Source organism: Falco punctatus, assembly GCF_963210335.1.
Source record: "Falco punctatus genome assembly, chromosome: 6".
In the NCBI taxonomy this organism is placed as follows: Eukaryota; Metazoa; Chordata; class Aves; order Falconiformes; family Falconidae; genus Falco; species Falco punctatus.
The window spans coordinates 11156988-11181401 of NC_137585.1; the positions used below are offsets into that span (position 1 = coordinate 11156988).

Below are 24414 nucleotides of genomic sequence, written 5' to 3' on the forward strand. Positions count from 1 at the left end.
TGTTGTCTTGTCTTGAAATACAACCATGAAGAAAGCTCTTCTTCATGGAAGAGACAGTGCAATGACATTGCTCTGCAAGACTGCAATACCATACGCCTGTGTGCAGGTCATCACCCATTACTGGCTGTTAAGGCCAAAATTCATCCCACTGAACTCTAAGGAGCATAGATGTCATATGCTTTCTCTGGAGAGTTGAGGTTGTTTGAACTGCCCTTTGGAGGTCCACCGGCTATATAAGGGGGCTGACATGACTAGGCTCCCACACAAAATGTCCCAGTTAATTGTTTTAATTAGATACAGTGGTTTCAGGCCTACATGTCCCCAGCCATCCCCAATTCAAACTCTAAGTTGATTAAATGACAAACAAAGCTGGGCTGAATCTTCTTGGAATAGCCCCTCTCTCTATGAGACTAATGGAAGGAAAAAAACACCTGCTGTCTTTGAAGTGCTGCAGATCACAGCACACACAAACTGCTTACATTGCAAGGGAAAGGCTCATAAAGAGTGTAAATAAATGTTTTGGAAAAAGCCTAGTAAATTTGAAACAAAAAGAAACAAGAAGTGTAGAATGCTGTCAATCAAGTATTCGAGAACAAGATAATGATCTGCAGGTACCCCAGAAAACCTCTTCCTCCTGCAGAAACTTTAGAAACACTCTTGTCCATTTCACATCTCTCAACATGATGTGACTCAACTGCATGCTAATAAAATGCAAATACATCAAAACAGAAATCCAGTATTTGCTGCATTTTTGCAGTCTTCCAAGATTCCCTGTTACCAACACTTGCATTTCTGAAACCTAGTAGAACCATGCAGGGACAGTGAAGTAGTCTAACAGAGCAAAACCCACAAGCCTTCATACAGAAAGCTATATAATGAATTCTTGGCTTGGACCAACACAAATGAACAACACCAAAGAGTTTAGAGTACTGTAAGAACCTTGGGTACATGTGATGGTAGGTTAAATTCCCTTCACCACATGGGACCATAAAAGAAATATAGCTTGTCCTACAGCCCCTCCTTCCTCAGGATGGAGTGAGGTATCTTACCCCAGAAAACTGGCCACCAGCTATGTGAATCAAGAGAAGTACCATGGGTCAACCCTTACAAGGGTTGTGTCCACTGAAACATCCAGCAATGTGCTCAGCTAGACTGCGATTCCCAAGGTGTTACCTCTCACAACAGTGAAAAGTGATCCACAGTCTGTGTTGATATGCTGTCATTATCTGGGTCTACAACTGATGCATCTACCCAGACCTGACTTTGCATCCCTACCGATCCACCAGTTTTCACAGTCACTGTGCGGCTACATGGAAACACTGAATGTGCATTTCTAAATGACACGTACACATGAACCAGGCACTGAAGCCCAACAACATACTGCTCTTCTTTCCCAGTGCTGCCTGGGACCGCAGTACATAGGACCAAACAAATGAAAAAAAACCCAAATTTCTTCATCCATAACAAATCATCAGGTGTGCATCCAATTTAGAAAGTGGGTCAAGCAGAATAACTTCTGAGGGACACTATTTTCTAAATTAATAGCTGTGGGTATTCTGGCTCAGTGAATTTGGGTATTAGCCTACTTTCAGATATGGCCTAGATTACAATTTAAATGAATGCAGCAGGCTCATCTAGGCCTATTAAAATCCTGTTCTTATTAAAGAGCTGGCCACTTGGGAAGTTAAACAAACAGTTTAAACTATTAGATAATTAACATAACAAAATGTCACATCTCATTCAGGTTAAGAAAATGAGTGACATTGGAAGAGAGGAACTTGCAGAACCTGCAAGTGTGTGAAAGGCTGTGTGAGTCCAAAAGCAGGTGTTAGTTTGGCCAGATTAAGATGGACATGGCAAAAGACTTAAGAAATTTGGTACAACACATGCCCTGCAAAACAGAAAAATTAAGCAGAGAAATCCTTAGTCACTACAGCCCGTACAAATTCTACTGAACGTAAGGAAATGAAAAGGTGAAATATAAGACCACTTCCAGTCACTGCATACTTGCTTTGAACTCATATTCAGAAGACTGTACCTACCTAACCTCACCTAATATTCTGCTAGAAAAACGGTACATTTATAAAGCACTTTGCACCACAAACCTGGAGATTACTAGTGTTTAACAGGATTTACTCTCCTTCCCACATTTCAGCAGTTGAGAACATTTCTAACCTGCATCACGAAAACATTAGTGCTTCGCACGATAGTTGTAAACTACTGCAAAAATAACTGTTAAGATTTCCAGATGTGGATATCAATCTATTATGTTGTTTCATTTGGGTTCTGTTTCAGTTATCCAAATGGGGCTTCATTTGTTTTGGCCACACATTCAATACCTAGTAGAAGAGTTTAAAAAAAAAAAAAAAAATCACACTACTTTAAAGTATCCCTAAAATTAGCTGAGCAGCCACATTTCATTAAGTATTTCTGGCAAGGACTACGTACACATAACTGATGTTTTTTCTCCATGTAGTCTAAGACCATTTTGAATGTTTGACTCCGAAAAGTCAGGAAAACAATTGCATCTCCCGAACCATTCTGGCATGACAAAAATGGAAGCACCAAACACAGCCACAGAAGAACTTAATTTCTAAGGCAATCTGCTGTTCCTCTTGATTATTGGCTTAACCCTATAGGGGGGGTCACATCCTTTTTATTTTCTATAATAAAGCAGTCCAAGTCAGGCAGCATATAGCTCACAGGGCCAGTTGCAGAGTTGGATCCGGTTGCTCAGGGCCTCATACACAATAAGAAGCCATAAGGAATGCGATGGTGTTTGCTTATTACGGGATCTGATTTGTGTCTTCTTGCAGTACATTTTTTCCTTTTTCCTAAGTTAGCTTTAGAAGAAAATACAATAATTTGTACCCATCTGATGCCCTGCTAATTATCGGCAAAGAAAATCTGCGTATTTGTTTAAAGTGCACAAACACATTTATGTTTTGAGGTCATGACACAAAAGCCACAGTGCTGCAATCTGCTGTGTTCAGACAGATCCCTGAATCTCCACTAGCCAAGCAAATTTAAAAAGGCTTTTACTAGGTTCCAAATTCAAAAGCAGATTTCAGTTTATATTCAGGATTGCTAAAGATACTTTCCTTTCAACGTAGTCTTGTCTTGACTTTATTTTTCAGAACCAGCTTTGGTTTATTTTTAATATTTAAGAGTGTGATTTTATAACAAAATTTATTCTTCTCTGTTTCAATTGATTATGCTTAGACTTTGTAAAGAAAGTACTGAAAAAGTTACAGAGATTTTAAGGAACCAGAGGATTTCTAAGGTTGAAGGGTGTGATGCAAGTAATGACTGTTGACCTGACCCTTTGGATGTCAGCTTCAAAATATAGAGAACTACATGCATGCCTCTGACTTTTTACTCTCAGTCAAATGAAGAAAAGTTGTTTCCTGCAGAAGCTTATACTTTGCTTTTCATTTTAAGGAATAAGGAGTCAGTACTGGCCATTAACTATTTCCCAGTCAATTAAGCTGCAAGGCATTAAGTGTCTGGTAAGAGAAAACCATTCAAAGTCTGAACCAGTCAGTCTCACAGCAGGTGCAGTGAGCTGACCCCGACTGAGGCAAAGAAGAATAAAGACCGTTTCAGAGCCTGAGGTTCCTGACTCTTCCAAAGCTGACTGAAGGTGAGAAAGCCACTGAATTGTGGAGAAAAGCCCACACAAGGGCTTCCTGAAGCACAATTCAAGTGAGTAATTACAGGCAACCCTGACGGTTTAGGCACTGATCGGAGCAGGAAAGTAATCACTGATGCCATCTGAATTACTGAATGCAGCGTCTTTGCAGCAGTGTGGAACTCACTGATGCTGACTCATCTTCAACCACAGCATGAAAAAACCCCCACCTTTTGGATAGTCAGCCAGGAATCACACCGAGCATCTCTGCAAACACAAGTACCCGAGCTGCTTTAAGGGTAAAGCTCTGTTGCTGATGCCTGTAACAGTCTCCTCTGGATCAGACACAGAGGACGGTCTACAGTGCTGCGTTACAAACAAAGCCATGATCTTGTGCCAGGGGCATATGTCAAAGGACAAGCAAAGAGAAAGGTGGGAATCCTACCAACATAATACTGTCCTCCTGCAAAAGAAAACCCTCACATCCTCAACAGAAAAAGGAGAGCTTTCCCCCACCAAGAGCAGATACACTTGAGCTGGTATTTAACAAAACAAATACACTGTACTCATCTTGGACATACCTTAACGATGCCAAATCTGCATTCAGATTACAATGGCGTAATGCCAGGAGTTAGACTGCTATCAGAGCCATGGCAGCGGGAAGGAAAATGCATAGCTGAACCTCACTTGCTGCTGCTCCTGCCTCTGTCCAGAGCAGGTCCGTGGCTGCAGGGTGCTAACAAGAGATGGCAAAATGGAGCACGAGCAACGAAGGATGGGTAGACAGGAACATGTTAATATTTCTTTACGGTTTGGATCACTACTGAGATTTCTGTGCCCTACTCAACTAGGACAGTGGCCATTTCAGAAGCTTATCTGTTGAGATACTTGCCTTTTCAACTCAACTGCATAAAATGAAGAAAAAGAAAAAAAAGAGAGATATTTAGTTTTGTGCAAAAGCAAAAGACTGTATGCCTGTAAATATACATCTAGATTCACGAACAGCCTCTCTGGCATCTCCTTCTACTTAGTCTGTTTTTGATGAGTTTTCTCATGTCTGGTGCATTTTCACAACTTTATGCAGGGATGTGATTTCTGCAAACAAGAGGGTTGGACTGTTCAGATGAGTCATTTAGACATCATATTAAATGTAATGAACAAGCTTCACTAAAATTACAATTAATGACAAATAACATTTTTTTTTTTAAGAAAGCTACAGACAGCAAAGCTCCTTTAAGACAAAGTAATTTTTGCCAGTTTCTGAATATAAAATTTTGATCTTGGGTACAAATATTCAATCATACATAAGACAGTCATCTTTAATCAGAATTTTGGAGGAGTCATAATTAACCTGGCACATGCAGAAAAAGAAAATTCCCTCTGTCGCTTTGCAGAACTTGTACAGCTGAGGCCAGAAGAAGCAATATAAAGTGGTCACAGACTACTTCAATCTCATCAGTTTGCTTCCTCAGTCTATTAATTATTTTATGAGTTTAAAATAGACTGAACACTGGGGATGCCTGAGCAATGTATCTTCATATAATTATTTTCTTTTTCATTTTTTGCCCCAGGATGTGTGACAGAGACTCCACAAACTATGCACATAATTACAATACATAAAGCATTTCTTTTTAATATGTGTTCTTTGCTTGAAAGTGTTTGTGATTTCTTGTTAGTTAATCATCATCAAGCAAATAATCTCATGACTATGACTGTAGCAGGAACCACCTGATCTTTTCACTTCAGTGGCCAGTAAAGGTGGATACTTGAACAACAAACAGTTTTCCTCCAATGCTAATGCATATACAGCAATTATATGGTTTGAAGCAAATCAGTATAAACAGCAAGGACAGCATGTACACGGAGGAAGAGGCAGGAATAGTGTTAAAAGTTCAGTATCTGCACACTGCCTCCTATGAAGCAAAGTCCAGTCTGAAACAAAGCAACCTCCCAGCCTTCTGATTCCTGGAGTAACAGAATGCTCCATTCCCATTCCAGGCTTAAAGAATAAAAATTAAAAAGACAAAAATGCAAGAAGCATCTCTATGTTTATGTGCTGGCACTAGAAACACGGGATATCACAGCATCTGTCGATTCACAGTGAAATCTCAGGTGTATGCAGGTGCGTTAGTTGTGCACGCTCTATCATTTGAGATGCTTTATATGGATGTCAAGGTTTTGTTGAGCACCAGGCTCTGCTTCAGAGATTTCACAGCTTATTTTTAGCCCCAGGACATCTGGAAGTAATAGAGCATGCTGTGGCCTTACAGTCACAGAGCAGAGTCCCAAACCATGCATGCCCAGCAATAGCTGAAGTAGTGACTTGCTTTTCATCACAGTGACTTAAGTCCTGGCTTCTTGGTAACACCAGCTTACGTCACTCAGCTCCACTGATTTGATTTTCTGGGCCAAACTCACAATCAGGGTAGTTCCACTGCAATGACCAATGTTTCAGGTAGGGTTAACATGAATTAGCTTAGATTTGAGCCTTTATATTTAAAATATTTTCTGCTTTCTCAGTAATCAGTAACAGTGACTCAGAATGGAAAAGGGCTGCATTTCAACACTGACAACATTTTTGACAACGCTGCTGCTAACACAAACAAGCAGACAGTACCAACAATGATGCACTGAAGTTACATAATATATTTTCAAAGGTCTCCAGGCACATAGAGATCTGTGTAGTACACGATGTTTGGGAAGAGGTAGGGGAAATTGTACTGATGCCAGAAAATGCTAGAAAATAAAGCAAAGAGGATGTTAAAATGGCTGATAGAGGCACAAATTAAAAATCCTTACCATTTGCTAAACTTCCATAATTATTTTATAGCACTAACAACCTAACAACAATTACAAACTGGCAACAGTAAACCTTCTCTCACTTTGCTACAGAATTAAAAGGAAGGTCATAATCCATCCTTTGTACAGGCACTACAGATGCTAATATGGTGCAAAGAAAGAAAATCCTGTGGTTCGAAGATGGGCTCATTTACAGCCAGACTGAACTCCTGATGATAATCCTCTTTACAAAAGAGATTTTGCTCCAACCAATTTACACCAAATATAAATGTTGTTGCTAGAAGCCTGAAGGTTGAATCAGTTTTCTTCAGCTAATAAACTTCAAATCATTTTTTGTTTGCCATAACAGCACACCCAAGTAGCAACAAGCAAGGAGAAACTATCATTGCTCCCAGAAATCCTTCATGACTTGAAAAATGACTCCAGTTTTGCAATCCATTTAGTGTATAACAGTTAAATCTAAAGAGACAGTGCAGTGTGACAGCATAATTAAGAGCCAGAGACAACAAGCAGCATGCACAGCTGGATCTTGCAAACTACTGAATGTTACATGACATGCAGACAGAATCTCCTTTGGAAAGCACTGGGAGTTGTAGCTTCTGGTCTAGAGATCTGCCCACAGAATCGGATGCAGGGCTAAAACTTGAATTTCAAGATCTGGTCGTTGCTTAAGCATTACCTGTACAGTTCACAGATTGTCTGACTCTTCTAAGGAGCTCAAACTGTTCAGCCACCATTAAGAATTAGAGAAGAGTGAACGAAGCACAAGGCCCACCAATGTAACACAACCCAGGAGGAGCCTCTTGACTTTTTAGTGAAACCTGTTAGTCTGTCTCCATCTCACTATGTTCACTCTAAAATTGATGAAAAGGAGCCTGTAAGCATTTTAGAGCTAAGACAGGTCAACTGTGGTAAGGACATACCTACGTGAGTGATATTCAAGAACAAATATTTCTCAGTAGCTCGGATATGGATGTATTCTGCCTCACCCCTGTATAATTAGTGTACTAGTAGGAACAGCACCTCCCAGAGACATCAAAGGAGCAGCTTCTGCAGGCTCCTTTCAGTATCACACAGGTCAGTATCTGTAACCATTCACCCTTTTTTTTTTTTAGCTGTGTTCACTTAGAGCTGGCTGTTGCAAAGCCATTGAGCAGGTTACAGGATCAAAGCTTAGGTGCTGTGCATAAATCAAGACTAGAAGAGAGTTTCTGCTTTGCCTCAGCATAATTAAATACAGACATTCTAAGTCAGAGCACTTCTGCAGATGATCCTTCCCCTTCTCTTTCCACTAGTTCCCTCTTCACAGCCATTATCACCTTGCTCTTTCTCCTTTAGCTGTGGCTGGGATCTCTACAACCAGCAGCCCTCTCCCAAACCCCAAAACCAAACCCTTGCCATACCCACTGCACACCAATCTCACTGCACCTGAGCACTGCAGAAGGGGGGCCTCTCCGTGATAAAGTCAATGTTCCGTGAATCTCTCCGTGATATCTGGGTGGTCTGGCACATTTATTTTCTTTTAGAGCTCTCAGCTGATAACTTTGTACTAGCATCCAGCATGTCTTAGCACAGTATTCAAAGATTTTCTGTCCTTTTCCACCACTTGTTCTTGCCCCTCGCCAAAAAACAGTGGCGTTACTATTTATGGCTTTTGTGGGAAGAGCTGGACTTGGAGATACCATGTTGGGTGGGAGCGTTGATCTGCCTAAGGATGGAAAAGCTCTACAGAGGGATCTGGACAAGCTGGATCAATGGGCAGAGGCTAATTAATTGTATGAGGTTCCACAAGGAGAAGTGCTGGGTCTTGCACTTGGGTCACAACAACCCCACACAACGCTACAGGCTTGGGGAAGAGCAGCTGGAAAGCTGCCTGGTGGGAAAGGACCTGCGGGTGCTGGTTAAGAGCTGGCTGAATGTGAGCCAGCAGTGTGCCCAGGTGGCCAAGAAGGCCAACAACATCCTGGCTTGTGTCAGAAAGTGTGGCCAGCAGGACAAGGAAAGTGACAGTCCCCCTGTCATTCCACCCCGGCACTGGTGAGGCTGCACCTCAAACACTGTGTTCAATTCTGGGCCCCTCACTGCAAGAGGGACGTGGAGGTGCTGGAGCATGTCCAGAGAAGGGCAGCAGAGTGGGTGAACGGTTTAGTGAGTGAGTCTTATGAGGGTCAGCTGAGGGAAAGAAGGTTCAGAGGAAACCTTATCGCTCTCTACAACCACCTGAAAGGAGGTTGTAGTGGGGTGGGTGCCAGTCTCTATTCCCAAGTGGCAATCGATAGGACAAGAGGAAAAGGCCTCAAGTTGCGCCAGAGGAGGTTTACACTGGGTATTAGGAAAAACTTCTTCACCAAAAGGATTATTAGGCATTGGATCAGGCTGCCCAGGGATGTCATCATCCCTGGAGGTATTTAAAAGAAATGTAGACCTCGCACTCAGGGACATGGTTTAGTGACAGACTTGGCAGAGGTAGGTTAATGGTTGGACTGAATGATCTTAAAGGTCTTTTCCAGCCTAAATGATTCTATGACTCCATGATTCATCCAGTTTAAGAATACTTGCATACAGTTTGAGGGTAACAGGAGGCTGAAATGTTTTGGACTTTTTTTCAAGCCCCGCTTTTGGAACAGTCCAGCTAGCACAGCTGGTGTGGAGGACAGCAGCAGTAGGACTGCTACCTCCTCACCAATTTCCACATTCCAGCACCCATGGAAAACCATTCCTTAGTGGCCCTAAAATAGATTGGGTAACTAAACCCAAAAGTATTTAGAAACTGCCTGCATTTCTGTAAGAAATTAAAAAAAAAGGTAGTGATTAATAGTAGTAATGCAAATATTCGTGTGATTACAGCTACCACATTCTTCACAAAGGCAGTCACAACACAAAGGAGAATGGTCTTCACTCAGATTTTGAGTCAGCAGCAATATTGATCCAAGTAGAGCATTATCTAGCAAGTAAATCTATGTCATGTAATAATGGAGATACTACCTTCCTAAGGGATTCCTCCTTTACCCTTAATTCTCCCTCTTCTACCATCACTCCATGCAGCTCTCTTACCAGGCAAATACCTAAGCACAATGCTTAGAAGTCTTTATGAAATCAAACAGAACTGCATTTATGTTTTCATAACAAAACCTAAAAAATGCAGAAAACAACGGAAGAAACTGAGCACAATGTACTAGGAACATGGTCAAAGTGATGACCCCTTAATAATCGTGTATTTAAAAACCGAACACTTAGCTAAGACATGTTACCTTCCTATTGTTAGAACTGTTTTTACAGCTATGAACAGTGGAAGCTGTAAACAGAAAAGATGAGTAGCTCTGTAATCCTGTGCAGATTTATCAGAATACATACATATTTTTTGTTTAGATTAAGCTTCAAAACAAATGCAAAATAGTTAATAATTGACTGAATAACACTAGCTGCAAGAAAGAAAGAAAGAAAAATAATCTGTAGGGATTCAAGCATACACACCCTCTCCTATTTCTGATGACCTCAGAGTTCCCTATTCAATCTGTCTGGATTTCCCAAAGCACACAGGCTTTTACTGAAGAAGACTTTTCTTTTGTAATGTGTATGCATGTACTTGTGTAGTACATTCACACATATGTAGAAAACCATTTTTAGGCTGCAGATGCAACAATCTGTTAACTGCTTTTCCCCTCCAGTCACAACCATTTTTGGGTCATCAAAACCACAACTAACTTTTACATGGTAGTGGCTACAGAAGACCTCTGTAAACTTTTACAAGCTGTAACACAGCAAAAATTCCTTTTCCTCCATGAATGTCTAAATTTGCTAATACCTTCCCTATAAGGCAGAGGAAACTACGTATCGGCTGAGAAACTCTTGACATGTTTGTTGTCAGTGAAACCTCTTGATGAGCTCAGACAATACAGGAGCATCATGTATGCTGCTTACCAGAAAAATGTGGTGACTACGCTAAGCCTAGCAGTCCTGTGACAGCGAGCTAAAATGAAATTTCACACTTTAGATCTCAGATCTAACAGAGTGGAAAAAATTACCTGCTGTGTTCAGACTCAGGTTTAAGGTTAATTAAATAACTGTATTTTTCTTTCAAATGAAAAGCTAAGCGCAGCAGTCTGAGCATTTTTATATTCAGGTTTTATTAAGAAGCGCAGCCCAGAGCACTACTCTTGCCTTGACTGGGGCTGAAAGACAAAAATACTTGGAATACTTCCCACCAAGAGGAGTCGTTTTAAAAGGATGATCAGATGGATATGACAGTCTATACTATCAATTTCATAGCAAAACATATATAAATACAAATAGATATTTTCAAAACCAAAGATTTAAGATACCATCAAGTCTTCTTTTAATATGGAAACCTAAAAGACAGCATTATCAATGGAAATACCACAGTTTTGCCTTCTACCTCATCACTGCATCAAAACTCAGATAGGCTAAATAAAAAAAAAACACATTTTTTTTCATTTCTCCCACATTTCTCTGTTGTTCCCACTTAGAGCATTTGATGGCACCTGCCAATCCCCCAGACAACAGCAGCAGTCTCATTTGTTCTGTCCAGCTACTGAAATAGGACAGAAGCTATCCAGGCTTTGGCTATGCAAAATTCTCTTGTCAAGTGAAGTTCTCAGCAGACAGAGAAGGATCAAGCTCCCCAGGAACAGGGAAGAAACGCAGCCAAAGCATATTTTGTTCCAGGAAGTCCACAGGGAGTTTTGTGGTGCTTAGTGCATGCTGCTAGCTGGCTTATTCCACAGCAAGCCAGAAAATCAACATCAGTGACCAGTGCTCCAATCATTCCCTGTACCCCCTGTTTTCTTGAAGACAGTTCTGGCACTACCTGCATCAGAACCGCAATACACTGACAAATTTGCTGCCAGAGTCCTTGGCACTAAGATAACGCCCTCGCACAGGCGGTGTAAGGATGGATGCTAGGGAAGCCACAGCAGCAGAGGTGCAGCTGCTCCTGTCTGGCAGGTTGCTGCCTGCCATGTCGTGACTTTCGCTGCGCAAATGTGATCGACTGACAAAACATCTCGTTTTCCCTTTGGAAATGCAGAGAAACCCCAGCGAGAGTAATCTAGCAGGCTGCTTCCTTCTACAAGGACCCACGTATGGAGCGTTGGGAAGGGGCAATGGAGACAGCGGTATGGGGCTTGCCTGCTTCTGAAGAGAGGGTGAAGACACGCAACCGCAAAAGAATTCAGACTTTACATATATATATATATAATGTAGGAAAAACATAAAGCATACTAGTTCTTAAGACAGAAGTCAGTGAGATAGAAGGCACTTCAGAGAGATGCAGCAGTGTTTCTGCCTCGCATTACACCTCACCGTTCTGGGTAGACTTTTCTCCCTGTTTTGTCTGACTCTCCATGGGGCTGCACTTCCAACCTCTTCAATCCTTGATCTATTGCTTCCAGCAAGACAAGAGAAGCACAGAGTTACAATGTAGAGCTGATTCCTGCTGCTCCTCCTGAGGCTGCAGGATAACCTGGGGTCAGGGGATGAAAGTTTCAGAGGCTACATGTGCACAGCAAGACCACTAGTTTTGCCTCTGCCCCTTCCAACAGCAAATGTAATATTAAGAGTTTGAGTTTGGAAGTTTTTTTTTTCCTTGGCATCAACCACCACAGCATTTGGGCAGTATGAGTGAGAATGCCTCCTACCCTGGAAACTTGAACCGGGAGTACAGAAGACCCCCAGCTAAGCCAGAAGCTTCACTAGCTGTAGGAAAACGAGTGGTGTGTATTAAAAGGTAGCTTCAAGGTAGCTGCTAGGATTTTCAACAGAACAAACTAGTGTTTGATCAAAGTGGAACACTGAAGGAAATCTACTGAAGGAAAATCTACTGAAATTTACTGAAGGAAATCTATTGAATATGGGTGAACATATCCTGGATGCTGACTGCTACCAACAGAAAGATGAGACTGCAAAATGTAGCTTCTTAAAAAAAAAAAAAAAAAAAAAAAAAGGGCTAGAGAGCATCAAAGAGAAAATTCTGTAGGACTTTCTGTGATTAGTATCTGAGTCATTCTGTTTACAGAGTACTTCCCATTCAGCTTCTACCAGTGGGCTTGCATCTCACAATGAATGGGGTGTGCAAATGCAAAAGCCCTCCACACTGTGCTATGCCCAGAACTACCCACAGCCGCCAAAAACTTACAGTAGTTCTGTGACCTCTGCACACGCTGAGCCAAATTACCCCTGGGTGATACCCTAGTGATCTTCACCACTGATGACATGGAAGCTGAACTCTTGTGAAAAAAAGTTTCCTTAAGACTGAGACCAATAGCTGAAAGAAATTAAAAACAACTTACAAGGGTCTCCTCATGTGCCTTGGAAAATTCATATTATTGTAGAAGTTGCCAACTGGCACGCTGTGGCTAGCTGGCAAGCGTCTGCTAACATGGGTGCTGCTCACAGCTTGCAGTGAAGGCAGGCTTTTGTCAAGCAGGAACTAGTGCAGTAGGAAATGGACTTAGGCTCTCTCATGTCTTGACATATGGCAGCCACTGCCACAATATTTTGGCATAGTTTAAAGGTGCAGTTCATAAGAAGATATCAACAAAACACAGAAATCATAGTCTTATTTGCTTTTATAAATATCCCAAACATTCTTTTTCTATCCCCCATCAGCTCTTCCCTTGCTTGAAACCCATCCACAAGCAAGCAGAACTCATTCTACTAACAGCGAGAATATTTTCACAAAATCTTTAACAATTCAACTGATTGCATTCTTGATACTAAATATTATTTTACTTAATTTCTGAAAGTTTAGTTACTCTCAGAAGGTAGTTTTGCTACCTCCTGATCCTTACCAGATAGCTTTAAGGATTTCTGACTCTTCTAGTTAGTACATCTCTCCCTATCCTACCAGGATAAACAGACTGAGAAAACATATATGAACTAAAAAGCAAATGTGAGGCAAGTCTGAGTGCGCTGTTTAAAAATACAGAGAGAGGTGCAATATTCTGAAACATACATGCCTCCAGCAGAGACTACAGAACTGCTACATCCCAAGCCATTTGGGATGGGAACCAAGCAAGTGCAATAGTACCAGTCAGAAAAGGTCGCTGATCACAGCTGAGTCACCTAGAAGTTACCAGAGTAGAAACAGTTTTTTTCTGGATTTGTGTATGTGAATCAATAGTACAGCAAACGGACAAAGCAAACACAGCATAGCAATGTTTATCCCTCCCTTACGCTGTTAAAAATACTTTCTTTTCTTGTGTTAGCGTATTTGCTCATGCACTGTTTTATATACATTAATTAATGATCTCTGGAATATCCCAGAGTAACAAAGTAGATGTGTATTTTATAATTCCCACGATCAGAGAAACAAGGCAATTCACAGAGGCTGTTAATGAATTGGAGTTAATGGTGCAGCCACTTCTTTGCTCTTTTTGTGCGTTGTGTTTAGTTGTTTGAAATTGCTTAGGTCATACTATAACAGGGATCAGAATTAACTGCCATTTCACAAGCCAAAGAGCACAACAGCAGGAAAGACCATCTATGTGGTAAGATACATTGATTTTATCAAAATAAGTTCTTGCAGTATTGCTATTTCATTGGTATCGTGTGCATATGTAAATAAAAAAGTCTTTAACTTTTTGTTGTTGTTGGGTTGGGTTTGGGGTGGGTTTTTTTTGCTTGATTTTGGTGGGTTATGGTTTGTTGCTTGATTTTTTATTATTATTATTATTGGTGTTTTGTCACACAGTTATTCCTCTCACTTAAGAGTGTACAGACCAAATTGTCGATTCAGGAAGGAAATAACAATTATATGTGGAAGAAGCCAAACTAGAATATGAAAATAATACCCTTCCAAATTAGATTTTCGCACAGACTCCTCACTCAGTTTCTGTGGAAGATAGGCAGCAGATTTCTGCCCCCAAAGTTCTCCAAGAAACACAAACATTTACTCTTCAGATAAAGGGAAAACCGCAGGAAGAGGAATCTAAAGAGAATTCCCTGGAGTTCCTGAAAGCTGCATTAAGGAACTTTGCTCAGCACATCAGCAGCTCTGAATAATGAGGCAGCAGAGAGATCTGCAGCACTGGGACTTTTGAAACACATTTCTCCAGAAAGAAGAGACAATAAAACGTAAATAGAAAATGCCTCTTGGCTGGCACATACTGGCACAGAGAAAATTTTTCCTCCTTTTCCACATACAGGGACCAATATTTTTCTTCCTCCCTTCTCCAATATTTAGAAGACAAGCTGATGCGAGGCGACAAGGCACATTTATAGAAGTTCAAAAAACCCTGTAATTGAATGAGATGTAAGTGCTGCATCACAAAAGGATAGTCAGGCTGTGATAATGTTTTCTAATACATCCTCTGTGCACTGAAATGCAAGAAAGGAAAGAAGTCATTCAATGCTGATTTGGCTCTAAACATTCAAGAAAAAATTGAGTTAAGTTTAAAGCACTTGAACTGTTGTGATGAGTGCCAGGTTCCAATTAGTGCACATGTGTTTTCCTGAATGACAAACTACCTTCTTGTCCTTAAGAAGCTCTGCACTGAAAATCTACATGCTCCTATACTGAATGAAGTTTTGTCTTTTCTTTTTTTGTCTTCAGTAATTAACAGTTAAAATCTTCATTATCTGGTAAAGAAAAATATCCACTGATTTATCAATGCTGGCTTCCCCCCCTCCCCCCAGATTTCATCCTACCATGATCTATAAGATAAAGAAATTATTCCTATTTCCAAGGAATACCACACAGTCTTCTTAAGGTCAACCCACAGTTTAAATTTTGGAATAATTTTAAAACAGGTTACAGAGCCACAAATACATCCTGGAAATGAAACATGTGCACTGATTTCACACAGCTCGTGAAGCACAACCTTGTGGACCAGCATCCAGCCAGTCTCCTGCCACCACCATGATCCCTGCCCCCCAAGCAGGGCGATGTCAGGCCATACAGCCTACCCAGTGGCAGCGCCTCTGGATTGATTAATATGTTCCTGCCCTCAAAATGCACAAGACCACTCAAAGGTGGTATATTAGCATAGCTCCACGTAGCACAGAGCACAGAAATAATCATGCAAAGGCACATGGCATGCTTCACATGAAGTCAGGTATGCTCCCAGATTTTTCCATGCATTACACAGCCTACAGATGTACTGAGCCTTACTGCTAACTGTCCATCAAAATGTGACAGTTTTCTCCCTTGACAATGGTCTTCTCCTAACATCAGCGTAGCTACTGCTGCTTCAGAAAGTTAGTTACAAAATATACACGAAGTGCAAAATCTCAAAATAGATGCAAGTCGCTCAATTAATTACATTATGCTTGTAGAAAGCACTGCAGTAAATGCTGCACTATTGTGCATCAGTGATTTCAAGCTCAGGTGGAAGTACAGTGTTGGTGACTCCTGATTATTATTTTTGTTAAAAAAAAATTTAAGCCTCTCTTGTGGAGACAGGAAATTGTTATTTCCAAGATAAAGGTATTTAGCTGTGTTGTGACTACACAAGCACTAATGTTGCTCAAACATAAGAGTAGAAATATAGGGCTCTTGAGGACCCTTCTAAAAGTAAGGATTTATCCATATCATTTAAGAAAAAATAACATGGTTCAATTCTGCTTCAATAATTTTTTGTTGTATTTTCCAAGAAATTATGCTCTTTTTTACTTTTGTATGACCTCATGATCTTGGAGGCAAAGCTCACCATCTGAAGTTATAAAGACCAAGCAAACATTACTAGTTCTGAAACTCAAACACTACCAAGGTGCTTCAGTGCTTTTAGCTCCATCGCACTGACACCCAAAACAGCCTCACTCTATCATACATCTCCCAGTTTTGTGTATTTACAGTTTTGATATTCCAAATAAGCTCAACAACTCTCTCTTAATCAACTAGTGCCAAGCAGAACACAAAAGATTTGCACCTCAAGTCAGATCTCTCAGGCCCTGGATCTTTGCAACGCATCAAAAGTCCCACACAGGTTCAGCCTGTCCTCAGCCCAGACCCCAGAGGTGCTGTGAAAGTAAATATCAAGTGACCTGGTGTAACAACTACTATGCACGGCTGGCAGCCTCTCAATAAAAAAAAATGTTATCAGTTCTTGCTCCTCGCAACTGTAGCCAAAAGGTGCAATGTCCTCTTGAAAGTATCAAAAATTGCCTTATCCTCCCGAGTTTGCAGACAGAAATTATCCACCTCCAAACCTTGCAACATTTGTTGCATATCCCCCATCTTGAATTTTGTACTGCTAATCTCTGGTCCAGATAAGAGTCCTATTAAGAACGATTGAAGTGAGGTACATGCAGATAGTCAGGCTGGAAATTCTTTGCCAAAATACACAGCTTAACTAGGCGGGGATGTAGTAAGTAGCGTTATCTGCATAAGGCTTGCCACACAAAAGAAAAAGCTTGTGTTATTAACAGCCAAAACGTACTAGCCTTGCCAAAAAGCAGTCTTTGAGGCAGGACGCTTCCTGCAATACAGAGATATTACTAAAGCGAGCACACAGAGTAAGGTTGCTGCTCGATTACATCTCTTAGGGAAAAGAGTAGCTGGGAACAAACGTGCCTACAGGTAGTAGCAACCATTTTTTCCCTCCAGTGTAATAGTATAGAAGTGGTACCACTCTGCTGCTTGTGAAAACAAAGCAAAAAAAAAAACCCACAAACCCCAACCAGGAGAAGCGTTTCACTCTGCTCCAAGTTCTATTTCTTGAAATCTCTGTAGCATAAAGTCCTATTTTCAGAGAAACCTTTTTTTTCTCCCCTGGCAGCGCAAACCAGCCCAACCCTCTGTGTATTTGGCTTCCTGAGCATTTTCCCTGGCTGAGTACTTACAGCCTTCAGAGGCGCTCTGCTGTGATTTTTGCCAATTCCCTTTCTTGACCCCTTTCCAACAGGATGACCAGAGAAAAAAGGTGATAGTCAGAGAAACTGTATGACCCAAGGATCCTCGTTTTATCAGAAGGGTGTTTGAAGACACAGAAAACAATGCACTGAGGCACCCTTAACTTGCACTGGGAGCCAGTGTAGGGTTTGGGGAGATTTAATGGTTTTGTCACCACGTTCATCCTCTTTGATCTTACATTGAACACACCCCAAGAAATCTGGATCTTAACAATCGAAAGGCAGAGATGTCCTGCAAGAGATACAGCCCTAAATAACCAGAAAGGAAAGAAATCAGGCCTGTAAATAGAATGTGAGTCTTTTGACAGAAGAAAGCTTAATCATAGATAAGTAGGGGCATGGTAGGTGATTCTTGCTTGGAGAAAAAATGAATTTAGATTATACTTACTTGCAAATAATTTGATCTAGTTGAAATCTTCTAATAACACAGATGATAAAAATGTTGCTGACAAGACATACATGTTGAGGGGGTGAAGAATAAATGCAATATAGTGATCCTGTGTATCCAAAACTCAAACAGTATAAAATGACCACTTCTAAAGAGATTGGATGATCGGTTGCTTACAAATAAAAGTTGGGCATTGTTTTTGATTTTCAAGAACTTTAGAAAACGTCAACTTCAAAGTCAGGTTAGAAAGTCATACTGTTTAGCAGGAGAGAGAAAACTTAAGAGTATTTCATAGAACAAGTAGATCATCCTTAGAAACAGTCACAGAAAATGAAAACTACGATCTAAAAGACAAAAATGAGCAGCAAGGGAAAGCAGAAGAGAGGCACCTTTGCACTGCCAGGCTTCCCAGCTGGCTGTGAGATGTCAGGTTTCCCAGGTTTCAAATGCTCCATGCCACTAATCACTATATAGCACAAAGATGCCCATAGGTGATACTGAAGCTCTTAGATCATCTTTACACTACAGGAACAATTTTTTTTTTTTATAGCAGGTTGATCCTTCCAAATCTACAACACCTGAAGTTTAACTCCAAGGGACAGCTTAGGCTGATTAATTTGATAAATGTGTACAATCATAAGCCTTAATTGCAACATTTTTCAGTTCTGACAATAAGACTGAGACAATCAATACAGTGTGTTTCACAGGGAAAAACCATCACTGATGCTCAATTCCTCTCTTTCGTGAATCTCTGGAGTTGCACTGTGGTTAAAACACAGAGGGTTTGGCAGAAGCTTTCATTTTTTTTAGAAGTTCTTACCTTTTGCAACTCAGGCTGTATTTTTCTTGCCCCTTCACTTGTGCAGGAAGAATTCTTGTGGGATCAAATTGTGAGTTAAACAAATTCACTGGACTGGTTTACAATGTGGCTTGAGAAAGAATTGTGTCAGCACTACTGAGGAGATCATGAGACAGTGGTGGGATGAAAGGTAGGAGCAGGAAAGAACAAGAATTTGTTTGTCCTGTGTCATTGCCAAGGCCTTCACACCGTGAAACATTTAATCTCCCTTTCTTAGGAAGTACTCCAATTTTAAAATTTAACAGTCGTAACAGTTAGAAGCAACTTTCCCCAGGATGTGCATGAAGTCATACCTGAATACTATCAGGCCACCCCTCCAACTCTGTGGGTGTTTTGCCAATACTCTGCTATCCCCCTTCAAAGCCCTTCTTTTCTTTCCTCTCAGTTATGCTTCAGTCCAACCTGCAATGCTGTCTTCTGAACTGGGAGAATTATAATAGGAACAGATCCTCCAGGGCCACCAAACGAGGAGGAGTAACCCCAAACCCTCGTAGCCACCATCAGCCTTAACCCATCTACGAGAGAGTCCCAGCTGAGATGGTAATGGAGAAGTAAGAACTGTGGGGATCACTTAGAAGGGAGAATCCCAACTCCGCATGGAAGAGAAGGTCTAGCATCACTTACAGAGCAAGGATTTAGGAACATGGCTTACCTGAAAAACTCAGCTCTTACAGACTTTTCTCTGCACGCAGTTAGTTTAGTCAGGGAAGTCGGCCAAACTCTCTAGCAACATGGGAAACTTTATAGCATAGGACAGGCACCAGCTAGTCCCTCCTTTCTATTTGCTATAAGGGAGGTACTGCAAGGTTTTCAGGAAGTAGAAAAGCCATTAGTTATTAGGAAATGAAATGGCTCTAAGATATATTGGACACAGAGAGTAATGGCACACTATAATAGGAGAATTGGAACAGCTACATACAAGCTGATGCAATAGCTAAGATGAGGTAACACGACCAGGTTTTTATTTGACAGCTATTTCTAGACGATATAGCCTGTTCTTTGTGCAATGGGCTTAGCATTTTTGTTAAGTTGCAGTTGGACGGAAAGATGAGTCATGTTAGCACAAAAAGACTTCATCATAACTCAGGTTTCACCCTGTGAGAGCAGAACCACTGCGCATACAACACAATCTGTTAAGATAATTTAGCACTCCTTTCCTAATGCCTAGAAAAAAGAGCCACTTTATTCCAGAGATCACTATATCTTCATTTTCACTGAAATAGCCTAATATGATGCTTTCAGTTCTTCTCCACGTATCAGAGCAAAAAGATTTCAGGCTGTAGTTCTTCCTTATGCCCTATCCTAGTGCAAAGCCAGTCAGTCCAACAAGAAAGCAGAAGAAATTCAGAATAAAAATAAAAATTACTTTATCTCCCCACAGAAGATACACCTATCTCAGCTGTGTCCAAAGCGCTTTCTTGAAAAGCTTGGCAAACTACAAGTGAAATAAAATTTGTCCTCCTGCTTACAAAGGGCAATATTCCACACAGCAGAAGTGACAAGCTCTTTTCAATATAAGGACCTTAAAGCACAATCCTAAGCAAACAGACCGAGTAGCTCGTAATGTCCTGTTGAAACAAGCCTCCCTTGACTCACAGGGGGTTGTAGGGAGGAAGATGGGAGGAGAAGGGCATGAACCACCTCGAAAAGAAAAGGAGCTCAGTGATCTCCACCCTGGGTCTCCTCTTTGTGCTACGCATCGGTGTGGGGAACCTCCCTGCTCAGAGACCCAGGAAGGTCCTTTCTTTCCTGCGGGGCTCCTGACAGCCGGTTGAATGCTGCTCCACCGGAGCAAAGCTCTGTATTGAGGGGCCAGCTGTGACCCCTCTGCACTTCACTATTCGGTATCCACCATAACATCCATTTCTCGTGCAGGAATTGCTTTAGTCCACAGGCTAAAAAAAAATATCAAGTACCAGTATGATATCTTTGCAGCATGACACCTGAAATAAGCTAATTATTTCTTTCCTGTTATTGTGACTTCTAGAGCCGGTGTTTGATAGATTGCCAATGAAGAGAGAATTTTTGTGCAAGCTATTATGGAGGCCTCAAAATTACATAAAGCCCATCCTGATTAAATACTATCCCACAGGAATAAATACCCCTTTCATAGAAGTATTCATTGCAGGGTAACAGCTCTTAGCAATTGTACAGCTGATGAACTACACATGATAGATCTGCATGACATGGTTGAATTCAACCTGAACTTTATAAACTGTTGCATAAATGTCCTGCTTCTGTCTCTATGAAATCTACTTTTCATCTTAATAACCTTCAATAAACTTTCTATTTTACTTTTCCTTTTCTCCCTAGACCACCACATGCTGCAGTTTTCCTTGGAGAGCACACACAGCTTCCTAAACCTTTTACATGTAACATGAAAACATTCCACCATGTCACAACATACAATAACTTTGATGATGCTATATTTACGTGGGAAAGCCAGCTTGGGAATTGATGGGTCATTTTCTCTCTCTCTTTTTTTTTTTCCCTTTCCCTCTTTAATTTACAAACATATTTTCAGTCATTTTACTGTAATATTTAGATTCTTCCCATCAAAAATCCTGAAGCAAAATGTTTCTCCTTTAGCCAAGGTCACTCAGAATCAACTGGGATCTGTCACTTCATCAAATCTTGTCTCATTTTGACATTGATCTGCATCCACCTGTATTGCCACTGTGCCAAATGACAGGTATAGCTTACGTAGGTCTTGTTTGCATTATCACTATCAATTGGGCCTCTCCATCTCCCAAGAGATACACACTCATGCAAATCCTGGTGTATGCTGTGACCTCCACTCTGCTAGACCTCTTTGGATGCAGAGAAAGAGGCACATAAATGTGATTCACCAGGACAAAAGTGCTTGGCCGGAGACCTCAGCTTGTAGTCATCAAAGAAGACATCTCTGGATCGCCATTCCCAGGACTCATCAAAAGCAGCGGAGGAAGACATAGTGTCAAAATGGTCTTTTAAAAAACTCCCCTATCATCCTTTTGAAAACCAAAACTTTCCATAACCTTCCATTCTAGCACAAAAATGAGATTATTTTTTTTTTTAATTCCTATCCAGCATAAAGATAAATGCTGAAGCTAGCAGAATTCCCTGAGGGAAGGAAACACAGAGTTTTAAATCAGCTCTAGTTATTCCTCCTCCTCATTCCATCTCAATCAATGCTGGCTATGTATTCTACTATTAAAATTTTCCTCATATATCTTTCCCAGCCAAATGTTTTACTTAAGCTGCTCTTTAAAAACTCTCTCTGGTTTGCTGTTATCACAGATAGATCAGACAGGTCATCATGCTCTTTGTCATGGGAAAGCATCACAACGTCTTTCCCTAATTAGATGAAACTATACTGGGTTCATCTCAATTTCACATTTGCTCTCAGTAGCTTGAGCACTTCTCCTGACCAGTTACCACTGAGATGCATCCGTCTTTTTCTCATCCCTGCTCCCTCTCTCTCACCACCATCCCACAAAGCCAAACCGCATTTTATGACCTGCTGTCAACCTTTAACTTCTTTGGAGTGCCTGTGTGGGAAGTGAAATGGGTTTAGGCTGCTCATTCTCTCAGAGGAGTGTCTCCTCGCTCATACCAAGTAATAGGCAAGTTACAGAGACTGGAGAGTCCTAGCACGGGAGATGCTCTGAGCACCACACTCTCCTGGCATAGTGCAATCACGGAAGTAAAATTAGCCAGAACTGCAAAGGGAGATTAAGATAAAAGTCTTCATCTTGGAAGTAAAAAAAAAAATAGCTTCACAAGCCTTTTAAAACCACTTTGTTTCCTACAACCTAAAGGTCAAATAAAACTTTTAATTTTGCAAGCTTCAGACCAACTTCACACAGAGGTGTCTACATTTAAAATACAGTACTTTAAATTGCATATTCTTGTACAATATGTGAAAGTATATTTAACATAAGAGGTTGTCTTTTTCTAATTACCTTTGTATTTTGTTTCCCCATTTCCTTCTCCTTCCCTTTTGCTTACACACTGTGACAGCTCACACATCACATTCCAGGATAATTGCAATCTTTCAAAACATCTGATGAAGTAACAGGCAGTCTTGTCCAGTTTGAGGAGAATAACTCAGGTTATTTACAAAAAAATACCAACCCTAATGCATGGGATCTGAGAAACTGGGGTTCTATCACTTTCTTCTTTTGTTTCTTACTTATATACTGAAGTCCTGATGACCATACAGAGATATTTGGATAGCAAACCATAACTTCAGTAGAGGAAATATTCTCAATTTCTACTAAGTGTGTGTAGAAAATACAAATTTACAGTCTTTACTTGCAGGTTCTGCCCTCAGACCTCCCAGGTGCCTCTGTCTCATAGCAGAGTCTGGGCGAGCAAAGTGTCACCCCTGGTAGAGGAATACGGCATGAGGGGCCCAGGCACAACAGATCTACACAGCTCCGTGGCACCAGACGAGATGCATCCAAGGGGGATGAACAAGCTTGCCAGTGTCACCAGGAGAAAACAGTCTAGTGTTATGGGAAAGTCATGGAGACTGAGAACAGACCCATGGACAGTAAAAGGCAAATGACGAGACCGTCTTCAGAACGGGCAAGAAGAAAAAGATTTCCAGAGGCAGAAGATATACCACACTATGTCTCTATAATTATTGATTAATCTGATTATAACTACATTCCATATCACTTTTCCTTTGAAAAAGACAAGGGAAAAAAAAAAAAAAACAACACATAAAAGGGGGAAGGGGAGCTGAAGATGTTTTTCTGTGCTGGCATTCAGTTTTGCTTGATGTAAAGGGCAGGGTGACCTCTGGCCAATATCCCTGAGTGCAGGCCTTAGAAACAGTCTTCATTAACACTTGTGAAGATGATGAAAAAGGAAAAAAAAATCAAAACCCAATACAAGTTATCCTGTCATTTAAGTAAAACCAACTTAGACACCATAGACAGACACAAACGCAGCAAATTCTTCCAAGCTACATGAAGAACTCTTTCCAGAATGAAAAAAATACCTTCAAAAACACTGAATTTCAGGGAATTATGCAACTTCTCTATACATTTTTTTCTTAGTGCACTAATCAGACATCTAGCTTCTTATTTCAACAAATCCTGGGTTTGAACAATGGATTACCATGGAGCCTAATAATTATTTTGGCCAGAGAGGCTTTCCTGAGATGTCTCAGCCTCCTGCCTCAACCTGCTGCCCAGAAAACAATTCCTTTCACTGCCTGCTTAATGACAGGCTTATGAAAACCCAAATGAAATATTTTTTATCTTTTCAGCATCAGGAAAGCCTCCAAATAGCTACTGAACGACTAAAATCAGGGAGTGTCTGAGCAGGGAGACTGATTCAGAAAGAAAAAGGCTTTGCCTTCACCCTCTGGAAGCCACAGCCTGTCAGCTGGCTTGTTCTATTTCTTTCACCCTGAGAGCAGATTTTTACATCTTTCTGAAGTGCTGTTTTATCAGAATGATAACCCAAAACGTCTTCTTACTACTCCTGTCATATTTCCGTTCAGGTTTGTGTGGGAAGCTGGGATGAGCAGTGGTCCCTTTGCATGCACAGCAACTGCTCTCCCTTCTGCTGCTGCCTGCATCGATAGTTCTGTCTGCTCCCCCAAGGTCAGTAATGGGGACAGCTCCCCCCCATACCCTTCCCCCCCCCCCCAAAAAAAAAAAAAAAAAGACCCAAAAACTAATGGGAAGAGACTCTGACTCTCCATCTGGTATCTGTTGGATACTTGGATACTTGTATCCTGTCTCTCTGCACTGAATATATGAGGAGCAAGAACTATTGGGCCCTTAACTGAGGTGCCTCAGATGGGCTGAGCGACTACATCGTACTACTTTACTGTTACTGACACTGGCCCAAAATGGGTCAAAAAGGGAG

At 41.0% G+C, this 24414-nt stretch overlaps 1 protein-coding gene across 6 annotated transcripts in view; it reads right to left on the bottom strand.

The window, feature by feature from the left end:
- The window catches only part of FAR2 (fatty acyl-CoA reductase 2), a 148498-nt gene that overhangs the window by 83005 nt on the left and 41079 nt on the right, over positions 1 to 24414 (bottom strand). Inside the window, exon 1 of one of the 6 annotated variants that reach the window (XM_080391434.1) lies at positions 4213 to 24177. The exons of the other annotated variants lie outside the window; for them this stretch is intronic. The gene's annotated coding sequence lies outside the window, so the exon portion shown is untranslated. Of the gene's footprint in view, positions 1 to 4212; positions 24178 to 24414 lie in introns of those variants that run through there. 6 annotated transcript variants of the gene reach the window in all.